Genomic DNA, 17180 nt, shown 5'->3' on the forward strand with positions numbered 1-17180 from the left:
AAGTGAACCCTGGAAACAACCCCTTACCTGTTTGAGGTGCTTCTTAATGAAATGCAGAAGGTACAGGTCAGCTGTGAACTCAACAGTCAGTTTACAAGTTTACCTGAAAAACAACAGGAAAAAGCCACATCTGTTAATTTGGAGAAGCCTATCATTTAATGGGCCCCATAGAGAATTGCAGACCCCAGTTAGGGATCTTTAGCCTCAGAGCAAAAGACTTGGCCAGTGACACGTGGCCAAGGGGTTAGAGCAAATCCTGAGTTTGACTCAGTGACAGGACAATCATAAGCCAGGTGCATAATCTACCATGCCTCAGCTTCCTCTGCTGTAGTATCTATTTCACAGAAGAATTAAGAAAGTCTTCTACGTGCCAGGAACCTTCTATATGCCTGGCGGCACACAAATGAACACATGTTGGGTTCCCTGCCCTCAGGAAGCTTATAATTCACAAAGAAAAGTAAACAGGTAGCAATCCTAATCTTGATACAGATGATAGGAATCAAAGCAAGGGAAATACAAGGTGAAATGTGAACCTCTGCAGAGGTACCAGCTAATTCCAGGGGAGATAAAAGAAACTCTCTAGAGCAAGTGAGGGCTAAGATGAGCCCTGACAAGCTGGAGTTGACCATACTAGAGAATAACAGCAAAATGAGATGCCCTGAAGCAAGAACAGAGTGAATCACAAAAGAAACGGTTGGTGACCATTGGAGATGGTCAGATGACAAAAATCCCTACAGTTATTTCAGGAGAATTGGATATTATCTTGAGGCAAGTGAGAGAGGTATAGGAGAAAGGCATGGTTCAGAGGCTTTCAGCAACACCAGAAAGCAGAATGGGATGGAAGGAGGCAACGACCACCCTTTTTAGCTACCCAAAGTGCCACATCCCTGGTTGCTTGTGATAGAACCAAAAGGAAGACCCTCGTGATCAGAGGTGGAGCCAGGGCTCCCTCCAGCATCTCCAGAGAACCAATGTTTCCAAATTGCAGGTTCCTCTGTGAGAGGTGATTGCCACCAGTACCCATCACCCATAGCCCCCCCACCTCAGGAATAGTGTCTGCCTGACTTAACACACCCTCAGGGGTCAATGAGTGCCTCGGGTCACAAAGGTTCTCAAACGTGGTCCCCAGATCAGCAGCATCAGCACCACCTAGGAATCCGTTAGAAACACAAATTCCCCACCCTACCAGAACTCAGAGCCTCTGAGATGGAGAGCCCAGCAATCTGTGTTTTACCAACTCTTCCAGGTGATTCTGATGCTTGCTAAAGGACAGCTCTGAGGGACAGAGGATGGAACTGGCCCAGCTTATAACCCAACACCAACTCTATTCTCAAGTCCGCACATTCTCTGGGGCCTTTGAAGCCCATTTCTGTTTAAGAGAAAATACACAAAGCTGGTTTTGTAGAGGCTTGGATCAGTTCCTAGCCCTGAAGACCAACTGGTTAGAGCACAAGGAAATGGCACTGCAGGGGGATTCTATTTCCCCAAGCAATGTAGCCCTCACTGGTTTTGAGAAATTTCAAATAAAGTGGACACATGCCTCTCCTTCTTGATGGTTTTCCTTCCACCTAGATACAGAATCTGACCACTCCAGGAACGAAACAGTGAGGTCATCCCAGAAGGCTCCTGTGGTTTTATTAGAGGGTCAAGTTTCTTCCTGGGGTGTGGAACAAAACCGTGTGGTTACAAAGACACCAGTGCCACCCAGGAGCCATAAAGTACTTCAGACTGAGAACAGCCCCATGTAGCTACATCTGTCTTTGAATTGTATCGTTTCCCTCCCCTGAAAAAGCATATTTCTGTGAAATGTAGGTAAAAATCTCACATCCTCGTTTGTTTCACAGCGCTTACTTTCCTTTACTAGAGGGGAAAAAAAATGGTTCAAAGAACAGTCTTCAGATCAGTACAATCATTAAGTGAGTGAATGGATACACACTCAGCTTCCACAGTGTGCCCCTCCTGCCAAGGCCACATGGCTTGCTGAACTGCAAGATTTGAAAACAGGCCACAGAACTCCAGAGGTACAGGGACAGTGAGGACTCCAATGCACATCAAGCAACACTGCTGAAATTCAACTTCCTCCCTGCAGATGACACCCCACATCCGCACACTGCAGCTTTAGGGATTCCCCACCTGCCCCTGTGCCTGTGGTGCCCAGGCTTCCTGCTATACCGCACCCATCCCATCGCACCAACCATTTCTCATTTTGTGTGTTTCATAAGCTGACTTTGCCTCTAGGGTGCAGCTGAGACGGATCCTGCATCTATAGAAGTGGAGGTTAATGCTGATATAATGATGTGGAAAGCTGATACTTAATCTCCCAATTCACTTAGATCAGAACAGAGCTGGTCCGGGGAGGATGGGGCCCATCTGAACCAACTTTTGGTTATCCATTAGTTCAGAAGGAGATGTTCATTAGCTCTCAGGTCTGAGCCAAAGCAGGGAAACAGGTGAGAAAAGTCAGTGTCAGATATTCTTAAAACATTTCTCTGCAAAAGCTTAATGCTCAAAGCCCAATATCCCTGAGAATGCCTAAAGCACTTAGTAATCAGTGTCTATAAAACTTTCCTAAAAATAAAAGCTTCAGGGAACTGACTCCCTACCCTGTTGACAAAGGTCTCTCTCATTTGGTTCTATCAAGGATAAGAGCCTGTCTGTAATGACAGAACAGGTCAAGATAAGAAGGGAAGTTGTCCAGTGGGAAAGAGACAGCCCTTCACAACCAAGTATTCCAGAGATGAGTGTGCCCCAGCCAGGGCCAATATCACAGGCTCAGATGAACAGGTTTCTACAGTGATATTTCTCCAAACTGGTATTTCTAGAACCTGCCTGAGCACAACAATCGCCTAGAAGCTTTGTTTAAAAAAATTGAGATTCCCGGGCTGGGGTTGTGGCTCAGCAGTAGAGCGCTCGCCTCACACGTGCGAGACGCTGGGTTCAATCCTCAGCACCACATAAAAATAAATAAGTGCCCAACTACAACTAAAAATAAATATTAAAAAAGAGATTCCCAGGACCCACCTCAGAACTCGAGGTCAGAACCCCAGGGAAGCAGATTGGGAGTCCACATGTCTAGCAGCACCCAGCAATTGTCAGGCCAGTTTCAGAATCATGCTCCAGAGGAAAACAATAGGCAACTTTTAAAAACTTTGTAATCACGTAACTTCAAAGTGATACAGTGTGGGAAAATGCAGATTTAATTGAAGGAAGTTAGAGCCTTCTTTATCTAGTTAAACTTATGGAATATAACATGTAATGAGGAAATCAATTTAACTAAAACTTAACCAAAAAATACCCTCCCCCATAACTTCATAACTTAACCATGTTTCAACAGGAAGACCTCCAAAATCATCCTGCCCTAAGGATTATGGGAATCTCTGCATAGCTGCTCCTGGAAGCCCCTTAGAAGTCCACAAGGAAGTGCCAGGACTGAGGTCTTATGTCGCGTGCCAGCAGAGGCCAGCTCTAAGTAGCAGGATACAGCCCCTCCTGACAGGCAAAGTTTGGCCTTTACAGGTCTCAGCCTCCACCTGGCTATTCTGCAGCTTCATTCCTACCCCAGCCTCATGTGACTGACAATTGCTGGGTGCCGAGTACTGTGTATTCCCAAGCTGCTTCCCTGGGGTTCTGACTTTTGAGTTCCGAGGTGGGTCCCAGGAATCTCTATTTTTTAAACAAAGCTTCCAGGTGATTGTTAGGCTCAGGCAGATTCTAAAAATACCAGTCTCCTCCACCAGTTGAACAGCATCACCAGGAGAGTTCATTAGAAATGCAGACTCCCAGGCCCCACCAAATCTGCTAAATCAGAAACTGCATTTTAACAAGATTCTGGGTGATGCCAATGCACACTCAAAGTTAGAGAAGCACTACTTGAAGGGATATGGAAGACCAGTGTGAGACTTTTATCCCTACGCACAGAACATGAGCCTACCCTCCTCACCCCACACTCAAGAGGCTTTCTTCCCTCACACTCTTTACTCACGCCTGTCAGTCCTGGTTTGTCTTGGGTCAAATCAACACCAGCAGGACCCAATAACTAGCTGACAATCCAAAGCCCAATTGTTAGGGAGTTGAAAAGATGCAGGAAGTACCAATTGTCTCTCCCATTCTCACTGGGCTCTTATATCTGCCTCCCTTAGAAGGCAGGAATATGGATCCCGTGACCATAAATCAGTAGAGACAATCCAAAGTCAAACAATGCCATGGAATGCTGGCTCTTTTGGTTCCAACACAATGTTAATGAGGTCGGGGTCACGGGCATGATTAGCTTCCTCTGTATCTTGGCACAGACTCCAGCCCTCTGCCCTCCAGTTGCCTGCACAGGCTGACGCAGCCTCGGTTACTAACAGAAGTTGGTGGGAATGACAAGGCGAGGCTGAGCAGAGCAGTACCAGTAAACCCAAAGGACCTGAAAGTCCAATGAACAGAATACACGGAGGAACAGCATACAGCCCAGATGTAAGGCTGACAGGACAGACGACCAGGTCAGAATTCAAAATTATCTGGACAGGCTAGACACGCCAGAACTGAGAAAGCTACAATTTTATGAGAAGAAATGGGAAGTTCCGTGGTCAAGATTTTAAAGATCAAATACAGAGAGAGAGAAAATCTAACCAGATGGCAGTTCTTAATTTAAAAAAAAAAAAAATGTTTTAAAAGATTTTAAAACGGCTGGGGATGTGGCTCAAGCGGTAGCGTGCTCGCCTGGCATGTGTGCGGCCCGGGTTCGATCCTCAGCACCACATCCAAAGATGTTGTCTCTGCCCAAAACTAAAAAAATAAATAAATAAATATTTTTTTTAAAAAAAAGATTTTAAAACATGACAATTTTGTTGATCAAGGTGGCTGTGAAGAAAGTTTGCATACTCTTAGAGCCCACAGGTCTACTTTTCAGGTCAGGAGAAGCAGCAGCCCCACCCTCGCTCCAGTATAGTTGATCAGACCATCCTAGATAACCCTCCTGGCCACCTGGCCACATAGGTGCATATACAGCCTGTCACCCCTTTCCACCACTAGGGTTCTCATTAACCACTGTGGCTGGCCTCTTCACCCACACTGTCCCCAGCTACAACTCTTTTTGGCTTTACAACAGTTTAACTATTCTATGTACCAGTTTCACTTCTTTTGATGATAACGCCATTTTTGACTAATAGAGGAAAGAACTATTGGCCTAAACACAAGTCAGAAAAAAAAAAATGTGCAGACAACCTCAACACACCACTTACAAAAAGGACTCAGATCAAAAGTGACTTACAGTGCCTGTTCAAGTCGGCACACCATGCTCCCTATTACAGCCTGAACCCATGCAGAGTCAGTAATTAGGTTGGTAAATTATGAGCTTCCAATTCAGTGGAACCCTAGAGGGACTACTATAAGAATGAGCAAATGAAAGAGTAAGTGCCTGCTAGACATACCTCATGATTCTCTCTATGTGGAATCATCTTCCAAAAATGGACTCTGGGTCATTTAAATAAGAAGGATGTGATCTCGGATTTAAAGTTATGAACCACGTTTTTCTTAATTGTACATTGAATATGTAGGTGGTAGTCATTTATAAATACAAAACACTCCCTACTGGTAAACTATAATTCCCCAACTATCCAATCTGTTATTTTGCATTTCAGAAAATTTTATCTCTATGGGCAAGAGAAAAAAAGTTAACAAGTTATTTTGTCCTTAATAAGTGTGTGCTATGCTCCACTTATCTAAAGATTAAATGGGACTACTGTCAATGAAGTAGAACCTTCCTTAAACAACTGGCCAAATGCCTCAAAAACTGGAAAACAACATGTGAAGCTCAGCCCAACTGCAGCCTGCCCAGGGCAGGGGGTGGAGGGGAAAGGAAGCTTGAACTCCAGGTGCCCCTGACAACACAGCTCAGTTTGGAAAGAAAGAAAATGCTGAACAATAGAATCAGGAGAGGAAAAGGAGCCCCTCTTAATTTTCCGGGCATGTGAGGAAGTTTTTGCTAAAAAGATATTTAAGATCTCATTGGTTCGGGTTCTGCTGAACATTGAAACAATTAAAGAGAAAAAAAATAATGTGGCAGTATTTAATTCAGTACATCTTATCAATTAGACAGAAACATCTCTCAAATCACACTTCAGCTGTTTATGAAAACATGCCCACTGTAATTATGGAGCAGGGTCTTCCCAACTGCTTGGAGGAAGCTGTTCCATTCTAACTTTGGGTCACAGCACCCAATTCTAGTTGCATTCCTGTAGCCTTCCAGCATTTGTAACTAAAATTATAATGAATAAGAATTTTGACTGTTTAATGACAGAGACTACCTTATAATGGATGCACCACAGATGTAAGATGAACAACACTGTGACCAAAATCATTGGTAGTTTTTTTTTTTTTTTGGGGGGGGGGGGCTAAGACAACCCATCAAATCTTCTGATTTAAAAAAAAAATAGATGCTACTTTCAGAAAACATAGAAATAAAGAAGTCAAGAAAAAAAATCACTCACCATAATCCCACTAATCCAAGATAACCAGTTAAAACTTTTTATTCTACATCTTGCCAACCCAGTTAAGTAGGCAGGGGTAAGATGAGGTGTCACTGCTGGTTATACAGACTGACAACAATTAATCATCTCCATTGTGTCCTCACATGCCAGGAATGAGACCAAGCTCTGGTCTCTCTTCCTTGTCTCATAAGAAAACTAATCTCATCATGTGGAGTTTCACCCTCAAGACCTCATCTAAACATAATCAGCTCCCAAAAGCCCTATCTATAAACACTATTAAATAGTGGGTTAGAGTTTCAACATGTAAATTTGGAAGGACACAAAGAGACTGTAACTCATGTGTATGCGCCTGTGGAATCTACTTTTTCAGTTATATATCCTAGCTACCCAACACATTCGGAACCATTCTATGTACATCCTTCTTAATGATCTCACTGCAGAATAACAGCAGTAGAAGCCTGGTCATTTAGGGCCAAAGTGGGGGGCTTGATTATCCCATTACACCTGTTGAAAGGATTAAAAAGAAGACTTCAGCCCTAAAGACACAAGTTACTCTCACCTCCAGCAATATTCAGTAAACCTCAATGATATTTGCAAGACAGAGAGGACTCCCTGCAACCACCTGTCATTGCTGCAAAAAGAACTCCCCATTCACCTGTCTCTAGTTCCCACCTCTCTTCCTGCCTCTGTATCTCATGCTGGGCTGCACATCTCTCCACAGAAGCCTCACAGTTCAGTTTCCATTTCAACTGAATGCATTATTCCTCACCATCTTCCCCCTTTAAAACGGGGTTCCCACAACTGCTTACTTCAGGGAAAGTGTTATGACCCACTCCAGTGCCTGTGAATTCCCTCTCAGGAAAGCCCACCCAGGAGATGCCCAGGTAGTACGGTCAGCCTCTCCTCTTTTCTTCACTTAGTCCTGCTACAATTTCCTGCACTGGCCTCTCAGCTCACCTGGTCCCCCGAGCCTCCTGGTCACCCAGCCCATCTTGTGGTCATGGAGCTCTTCTAAAGCACACTGGGACCTCAGCATCCACGTGCTACAAAGCCACCCTCCAAACAGCTTTCAAGATGAAGTTCAGATTGCTCAGCACCCAAGACACCACACCCTCAAGAACTTCCCCACCCACAGGACCTTAACCTTGACTGTAGTGCAAGCAACTACTGTAAAAACCCTGCTTGCTTTACACTTTTTCAAGCCTTCTAGACTCCAAACATAATATTTATGTATTATTCTAATTTTTAAGTTGTGAAAAAGAAAGAAAAAAAAACCCACAACCCTGAAGGTGCATGAAGAACCAAGTTTTCTCACACCTTTTACAATAAGACAGTCAAGTATTTCAGAACCAGATGAGATTTTTCCCTGGTTTTGTAAGTTGATGATCAGATCCTACCCTTGACTCCTTGGCCTTTCTACAACTGAGAAGTCTCACTTTTAAACTGTTTGTTTTCCTTGCACCTAAAACTATTTGATTCATTGGCTGATGGTTCTACTCAGCCATGTCTCATAAAATCAAGAAAGAAATGGGTCTTCCTTATCCTTATAATCCACTGGCTATGACCACTCCCCGCCACAGCCAGATCATCTCTCCCTGATCAGGCTGGCTAGTGGAAGGGAATTAGGCCCAGCACCCTGGTCTCCCTGTGCAGACTCCTCCAAACCAAAAAGCATCCAGGGCTTACAGAGGTCGTTGGCATGCAGAGCTTGTCTGTCCCATGAGAATGTGTGTTCTTTGAGAGGAGAGGCTCACTTTTGATTCTTCCTATATTAGTAGAGCCCTGAACAGAGTCTGGACGATGAAAGAGATTGCAACAGTATTTGCTGAATGATAGGATGAATGAATGGATAAATAACCAAACAGGCACGCTCTCTGAAGTAGAAGGAGCAATACACAACATAGTTAGTTCACTCTTATTATAGAAATGCTGTTTTGCTAAGAATGTCATTTGTTCACTTTTTAGGCAATCCCAACACATACTTTAAAGTTGCTTTTGGGAGTAAATCCTGGAGATTAGATATTTACTTACTTGTATGTATCTTTCTAAGAGTACTAAGCATTGAATAAATATTGCTTTTAGGATTCTCCAGAAAATTACTTAACCATATCCACAACTATGGCTTTTTTTTTTTTCCTCCTTTTCCTTTCTCAAACAAAACTTGGATGTTTACTTTGAAGGGACCTGGGAATCTGCCGCTGCAAGGGCAGTCAGACCTGGAATTACGGGTCATGTCGGTGCTGCAGTTCAGACCCACACAGAGCCTGTACTACACACTCTCTGGAAATGCAGGTCCAGAAAAGGCTGACCAGGAAGGGCCAAAGGAAGTAGCATGCAAGTTCTAGAAAGATCAGGTGTTCCTGATGTGGATGATCATGAGCATGGGTATAGCCTCCACTCAGTTGCATATCCTAAAATTAGGTATCTTTACGTGTCCCTTTTTCCTGAGGATTTGGAATACTGAGTCATTAGCATTTCCTGACACTTAGGGTAAGGAGCTATGCTATGTCCTCTATGAAAGTTAGCAGTTAATCCTCAAAGTGACTTGGGGGAGCAGGGAATCAGGGATTGAACCCAGGGGTCCTCTATCATTGAGCTATATCCCGAGTCCTTTTAATTTCGAGATAGGGTCTCACTAAGTTGCCCAAGCTGGCCTTGAACTTGTGATCCTCCTGCCTCAGCCTCATGAGGAGATAAAACTACAAGAATGTCTCAAGGTGATTATGAAACTATTTACCACTAACATGATATGGACATAGAAATTGAGACAAAAGAGTAATTAAATAACTAGGTTCAGGTAATAAGTGACTATGTTATGGTTTAGATACTGGGTGTCCCCCACAAGTTCATGACTGAGACAATGCAAGAAAGTTTAGAGAGATAAAATGATTGGGTTAATAAAAAGGTTTAAACTAATCAGTGCATTGATTTCCCCTGACAGGATTAACTATGTGGGAATCACAGGCAGTAGGGTGTGGCTGGAGGAGGTAGGTCCATGGAGGCAAGCCTTTGGGCTATATATTTTGTCTTATGGAGCACAGCTCTCTCTCTCCTTCCGGGTGTGATGTTGAGCTGCTTCCCTCCACCAACTCTTCCACCATGATGTTCGGTGTGGCCTCAGGCCCTAAGGAATTGAGCCTGATGTTGATGGACCTCTGAAACCCTGAGCCCCCAAATAAACTTTTCCTACTCTAAAATTGTTCTTGTCAGGTCTTTTGGTCATGGCAGTGAACAAGTTGACTAAAACAGTAACACATCTGGGAACTCAACAGACTGAACCTGTCTCCTAAATTTTGGTTTCTTACTTGGTCAATTTTTTGCAATAATGAATCTGAGAAGCTACATACAATGCTTATTAAAATACATATGTATGAAATTATATTTGCCAAGTTGTTATATTGTGTGCATGTTTGAATGTGTAACAACAAATTCCATCGTTATGTACAACTATAATGTACCAATAAAAAAATGTGGGGAAAAAGGGAATTAGACCAAGAATTAGTCTGTTGGAGCATGAATAAATATTGCTTTTAGGATTCCCCCTACTTTTCCATTCTCTGACTCCAACACACACTGTTTTACTATCATCACCTACTATGAATCTTTCCTCCCTTCTCCACCCAAACCTTACATAGAGCAAATCTCTTTAATTCAAGTTTACCCATCTCTGCTGTCAGCAGGTGCCATCAATTAAATTGTGTCCATTTACTTTTTCCAAAAGGCATCACTTTGCTCTCTTCTATAAAGATCCTTCTTCCTTCCTATAGATAAATTACTGGCTCACATATCATGACTCAAATTACACTCACAAATGTTCATTTGCAGTAATTATTCTTCCTAATTGGAATGCTCTGAAGACAAATGAGTTCCCCTCCTTTCCTACAACTCACAATGTCTTTTTCCTGGTATAAAATGTTTGCTGCACCTGCTGCAAACCATAACAGGTATGCTGTTTGCTCTCTGTGCAACCACATAGGGAATAACACTAGAATACTATTTTAAGATAGTATTTTATCTGGTATTACTTCAAGCCCTTTAAATGTCTCATTAGCATCAGATTTTGAAATGGACAAGCCTATTACTCCAATAGCAAAAAAAAAAAATCTCAATTTTATTTATCTTATTTTTAAAACATTTAATCTTCCCATTAACATGGGTTATGGTTTAGATATGAGGTATCCCTCAAAAGCTCAAGAGACAATATTAGAATATTCAGAGATGAAATGATTGGGTTATGAGCCCCTTAACCTAATCAGTCTATTAGTCCACTGATAGGGATTAAGTAGGTGGTAACAATAGTCAGGTAAGGTGTGGCTGGAGGAGGTGGGTCACTGGGTGCATGCCTATAAAGTACATATTTGTTGCTGGTGCGTGGAATCTCTCTCTTTGCTTCCGGATTTCATGTCCTGAGCCGCTTCCCTCCTTCACATTCTGCTGCGTTGATGTTCTGCCTCACCTTGAGCCCAGAGCAATGGAGTCCTCCTGTATGAACTGAGACCTTTCAGACCCTGAGCCCCAAATACAATTTCCCCCTCTAAAATTGTTCTTGTCAGGTCTTTCAGTCACAGCGATGAAAAAGCTGATTAAAACAAGATGTGTTCTCTCTCTCTTAAATTTAAAGGGGTTAGCCTTTAAAAGAGAACCAAAAAGGAAAGAATCAGGAATACCAAGAAAAGTCACCAAAGAAATGAGCCTGCGACCCCTCTTCAACCTGGCAGGATAGAGCTCTCAGGCCAGTAAGGCAAATGCAACAAGTGCAGATTATAAACATCACATCCAATAACCCTGGTTACTCTATGGCTCCCCACCACCACCACCTTTCCACTCTCTGACTCCAACACACACTTGCCTACGGTGGTTCTACTTCTCTGTGTGGATCACCGAGGGTAACCTACAGGCACAAGCACAATCACAGCAGAGAAAACGGGAACTACAGGAAATGGCCCGGTAGGAGTGAGGACCAGGACAGATGATAAATTCGTCCTTACTCTGACTTTCACCAAACTCATGACTCTCCTGAAATAATGAAAAAGTTGAACCGGACTGAAGAAAACCCTTCCGTTTTTCTCAGTTCAGACCACTGGATCTCTAAATGGAAGAGAAAAGAAAGTCAGACAGACACAGACACACAGACACAGACACACACACACACACACACACACACACACACACACACACAAAAGAAAACTGCCTGGAAACTCACAGAATCTCTCGCAGCCCTTCACCCATCCCCGGGGCCCAACCCACCCATCCCAGATGTGGTCTTCCCCACTCTCCGCCCACCTCCTCCAGCCCGCACCCCCAATCACTGCGCTGCCCACAAAAATGCAGCCTAGATCAGAGAAGCAGCTGACGTCTGTGGCCGGCGAGACCCACACGCCACAGACCAGGCCCGGCGGGGACGACCACGGGACGGCCCCAGGGCGCGGTGCCAGGCGCGCCCCAGCCCGGCGCCAAGCTGCGCCCAGGACCCGAGAGCCACCAGCCCCGCAGTCGCCGCCGGTCGAAGCCCGCCAGCGGCGGCGGTAGAGCTGGGCTCGCGCCGGCTTGCTGGGAAGACACCGTTCCAGGAACAACTTTTTCCACTTCTGCGGCCGGCAGCTGTGGCACGGAGAGAAGCAACGGCTCCCTTCCCATTTTGGCATCCGACACCCGTCCCGCTGCACCTCCAGAGGGTGGGAAGACGAACCCCTTCCCGCCCGGCGGGCTCCCGGGGCGCAAAGCGAAGTTCCCGCGCCCGCCGCGGTGCTCGCAGCCCGGGCTCTGCCGGCCGCGACGGCTCCGCGTGCGCCGCCCGGCGCCCACCTGGCCAGGCTTCGGGCTCTCCCCTCTCGTGGCGCGCGCGGGGCCCGGCGTCTCCAACTCACCCGGCCTCAGCGCAGAGTCTCGGGCTCAGAGCCCGCAGCCTTCCCCTAGCAGGGGCTTTCCGTTACGCCTCCTCGCTGCCACCTCTCTCGAGCCCCGGCCGGCCGCTCGGGAAAGGAGGAGGAGGGAGGAGAGCGGAGGAGGCGGGAGAGGAGGGGGCGAAGGCGGGGAGGGAGAGGGTCCGTGGCGTGGGGGAGGAGGCGGCGAGGCGAGAGCGCCGTGCAGGGCCGCCGCCGCCGCCGGGGCTAGCACGACAGGGGGAGGAGGAGGGGCGGGGGCAGCGAGAGAAAGAGGTAGCCGAGCCTCCCAGCCCTGGGCCCGGCCCCGCGCCGCTGCCCAGTCACCATCGCCGCTGAAGTCCCGCTCGCTGGCCCGGCGTCCGGGGGGAGGGGTCGGGGCCCGGGGCTCTCCCGACGCGGGCGCGGGGCGGGGCGGGGGCGGCCGACGGGCGGGCGAGCAGCCGAGGCCCGGCCTCCGTGGGGGAGTGTCCTGCGAGGCCCGGGAGGGTGTTGGCGACAGGGGATCCCCAGGAGGAGGGGCTGGGGAGCGGGGGCCTGGGAGCGGTCACTGCGCCGGCCGGGCGGCAGCGGCGCCTCTGGGGTCGTGCGAGAGTCCCCTGAGCCAGGCCGGGGAACCTCTGGGGGCAGTTTTGAGAAACCGTCCCACGAGCGCCCGGAGTGCGCACGACTGGGCTCCAGAGGCGGGGAGCGGCGCGATCGCAGCCCTGGGTGAGAGGGCCGCTCCTGGTGCCGAAAGCGGGCCCTTGGGCGCAGGGAGCAATTCCCCCGACCCCGGCCAGACCGCCAAAGCGTCAGTCCAGGGGCCCCGGGAATCCGAAGTGGAAAAGTGGGCTGGGGTCCGTTGTCTTCTGCAGAGGAAGATCCACTAAAATGTTTCCGTGTCCTGAGGCTCTAGGTGAGGAAACTCAGTGCCAGTAGTCACAGAGCATTCCTAAGAAGGATGCTTGGGATCCTGGAACATCCTCCTCCGAACTCGAACGATGAATATCCAAAACGCAACAGTCTAAAAAGGCATCCTTGTCCAGAGAGGGGACTCACTCACTACTCCCCACCACCGCCCCCAGGGGTGGAAGCAAAAGTCAAATGGCCCCTAGCTAAAGTGCCAGTATTCACTGTGGTTGAAACGTTGGGACACAGCACTTAACCAAGCAGACCCTTCTTAGTCTTTTTTCTTTTTCCTGTCAGACTTCCTTCTTTCCCCCAACTTCTCAGCCTCTTGTCAAGAATACTTCTATCCACGATTCACACAGACCCAGATCAGCAATCAATTTTGGGACCCTCTCCTCCCCAGAGGGTTCTCTCACTGGTTCTTCACTATTAACTTCTTTCCAGTTACCCGTCCTTTCCAAGCCCTCTGCTACCTTCTGTTTTCAGTGGCCTGCCTGGCAACCTACTCTGCCCTTCTCTGCACTTGCATCCATCTGCCATATCTACAGGTTAATGCCTCTAGAACACCACAGGGGCAGTCAACTTCTTGCTCCAGAAATTCTTTCAGGCATTTTGCCAGAGAAAATTCTAAATTCCTTAAAAACTCTACTATTCGAAACCATGCAACAACTGGTCCATCCCATATTACCCATTCGTCAGAGCCTCAGATCCTGGCACTCTGTCAGAGAATCCTCTCCTGCCCATAGAAGGGCCCATGCCTTTATTCACGTGGGAGTTGCTGGTGCTCTTTCCAGAACATCTCCCATGGCCAAATCCTACTTGTCTTCATTGAAAATGAAGTTTGCAGCACTGCATTTCTACCCTAAAAGGATGTATGTGTTCTTCCCATTTGCAAAAATCACACTCTCAAGTTAACAGGGCTTATGGGGCAAATAGGGTTAGGAAAAAATTACTCAAAATCTATGTAACATTGCAACCAGAGCATTAACAAAAACAGCATCCATTCCAAAACACATAGTAGCGGAGTTTATGAGCCATGTTAAATTCCTAATAAATATTACAGTAAATATAAGTATAGGGCTTTACCTTTATAAAGTGATGAAGGTAACTGTTGAAGAGATTGTAAGGAGATTGTAAGTTTGAGGTTGCTGAGTGGGGAATAAAAACCCAAAATCAATAAAAGGAAAACCCTCTGCTCTGCACCCTCTTCCCATAAATCCTCCCAAGTTGGAACTCATGACCAAACCAATTCAATAGAGAACATAGAACAAATGGGCATCAGACCCAGCACCATGTGTTCTCCACATCTCAATGCATTCCGCACTGTTTTGCAGCTGCTGTTACTTGGTGGTGCAATATATTATAGTACTGGGAACACTTGCATATGAATGAACACAACAACCCCCATTTCACTAGAATCCTTTCCTTCTATATTATAGGTCATGGATGAGTTAATCTGTGTTATGAATGCTCTCATTACAGAAACACCCTTGTAAGAGAAGACCATACTTAATTCTAAGCTTACAGAGTAGACTGTACTGCATTCCACACATTTATTGAGCACTTAACTACAGTATATGCCAGGGACTTTTGTAGGCACCGGTGAGGCATCAGTGAAGAAAAAGAAATGTGGGTTCTTGAACACAGCATCACTAGATGTTTGTATCATTTGGTGGTATTATATGTTTCTGTGATTTCAGCTGTTGGGGCTACCATCAAAGCAAGATAGGATAAATTGTATCTGAATTATATCTGAATGATAGGTAAATTTTACTTAACAGGAGGCAACAAATTAGGAAAGAGGAAGACTGGAGAAAGAAAGAGATGCTAAAAGATACAGTTTAAAAAGAAAGTACTTGCTAAGTTCAGTGGAAAGGTATCACCAGAGAAAGAAGGAACTTTGGAATATTATGTATGCTACTTTTACTCTGTGCCTCAATCTAATTTTCAAGAAACACTGTGAGGCATAAGTGAGGAGGAAATTAAAGGGTGTCTGCAGAATTTGGTCAAATGACAAGGAGGCCTTGGAAGAAAATGAGTATGAGCCACTTGGATAGGTCATAAGGTAAAATTACAGTGGTGCCTGACTAAAATGTATGATTCTGATCTGACTTGCTGGTGCAGATCACTCTGTTCTCTGAACATCTGGACATTATGCCTCTCCCCCATGAGCAGGGTTAGATATTTTTCATGTGTGAACTCCTTGTTTCCTATTCTTTCTGAAAGTGAATCAGCTTGGTATTTAAATAAAATATACATTCATAGCAGAAAAGCGGTTTATATTTTTTGTGATTGTCAGTATATTGAATATTAATTAGCTTAAGTTTGGCTATTCATCTTCATAAAAATCTATTTCTCAAATCTACCCCCCCCACACACACACTGAGAGATATTTCCTAAAACTGTATATGATCATAGAATTTCAGTGCTAGGGGCTGCGGTTGTAGTTCAGTAGAAGAACACTTGCCTAGCATGTGAGGGTTTGATCCTCAACACCACATAAAAATAAATAAATTAAAGGTATTATGTCCATCTACAACTAAAATTTTTTTAAGAACTTCAATACTAAACACAAATTTGGAAATCAAATTGAATATTACTTTTTGACTATTACATGAAAACTAGATGATTTAAGCTAAGAATCTCTTCAAGGAAGCTAGCTGAATTTACAATTCACCAACAGGGGCTGTGAAAAGTCACTGACTTAAAAATGATATTTCTTCTGCTTTTTTTTTTTTTTTTTTTTTTTTTGGTCCCTGAATGTAAGAATCTGTCATTTTCTTCTACCAAAAAAAAAAAAAAAATGTTGACAAAAGGCAATTTTGAGCACAAAGATTTGAAGTACTGTACTGAATAAAATCAGTACTCTGGCCTCTGTGAGATAGAAGCCACCTTTTTGGCCCCAGAAATGAGCCTGTCAAGTCACCAATAAATAGACTTGGAAATATCATACCTTCATTTCTGTTTCCAAGGGGCAATTTTTAACTCAAGGATAAAAAGTGAAATTGGTAAATACAAAAGAAAGTGCCCTATTTTTACTGAAATCCCATTATCAAGGTACTTCTGTTTGTTGAATGAGGCTGACAAAATGTCTCCAGCTGAGAATGAGTATCATAAGTGTAATAGGCAGGGGGCTATTCCAGTACCACATCACAGGGAGGGAGCAAGTCAGGCACCCAGACATCTCAATGATCTGCAGAAGACTCCTTTTTCCCTCATGGATGTTAAGGACACTGTCCACATTCCAGCCCAGCCAAAGAAAATATGGCCCTCAAAATACTCACCATAGCTAAATCATAAAAGAAATAAACGAATAGAACTTTGGGCATTTGCACTCTTCCTGTAAAAAATGGAAAACAGCTGTTTTCATCTTCCAACCACAGTCTCTCCCTCCTGGCCCACTCTTCTTCAATACATGAAACAGAAGTTTTAGTTTGTCCACCAACTATTCCTAAAAAATAAAGTCTGTGTTCCTACTCCTAATTCCCAAACTAGACTCCATGTGACTCAAGCAAAACTCAACTTAAGAAAGTGCTCCATTCATTGCTCCTAATGTCACCACTACTTTAACAGATCCACAGGCCCTCATCTATTAAGCTTACCCTTGAATTGAAGTAGAAATTTCCATACAATGAGAATATTTTACCACAATATTGCTCTATAAGTTGTATATAACATTCTTAGCTGTCCAATAACATCTTTTTAAAAAATTTTTTTTTAGTTGTAAATGAACACACTACCTTTATTTTATTTGTTTTATTTTTTATTTTTATTTGGTGCCAGGGTTCGAACCTGGCATGCACTCTACCACTGAGCCACAACACCGGCCCTGCTGTCGAATAACATCCAATGAGCAAATTCAATTAACCAACTTGTTTTTCATGCTGAATCTTCTCCCACAGACATTTTTCCTGTATTGCAAACTTGTTTTCTC

The 17180-nt window shown here is 44.9% G+C and overlaps 1 protein-coding gene across 1 annotated transcript in view; it reads right to left on the bottom strand.

Moving 5' to 3' along the window:
• The window catches only part of Lhfpl2 (LHFPL tetraspan subfamily member 2), a 148240-nt gene extending 135698 nt beyond the window's left edge, over positions 1 to 12542 (bottom strand). Inside the window, exons 1-2 of the mRNA XM_026393290.2 lie at positions 12341 to 12542; positions 28 to 103 (exon numbers count right to left, since the gene is read on the bottom strand). The gene's annotated coding sequence lies outside the window, so the exon portion shown is untranslated. The remainder of the gene's footprint in view (positions 1 to 27; positions 104 to 12340) is intronic.
• Positions 12543 to 17180: the final 4638 nt, after the last annotated feature.

Source organism: Urocitellus parryii, chromosome 1, assembly GCF_045843805.1.
Source record: "Urocitellus parryii isolate mUroPar1 chromosome 1, mUroPar1.hap1, whole genome shotgun sequence".
Classification (NCBI taxonomy): Eukaryota; Metazoa; Chordata; class Mammalia; order Rodentia; family Sciuridae; genus Urocitellus; species Urocitellus parryii.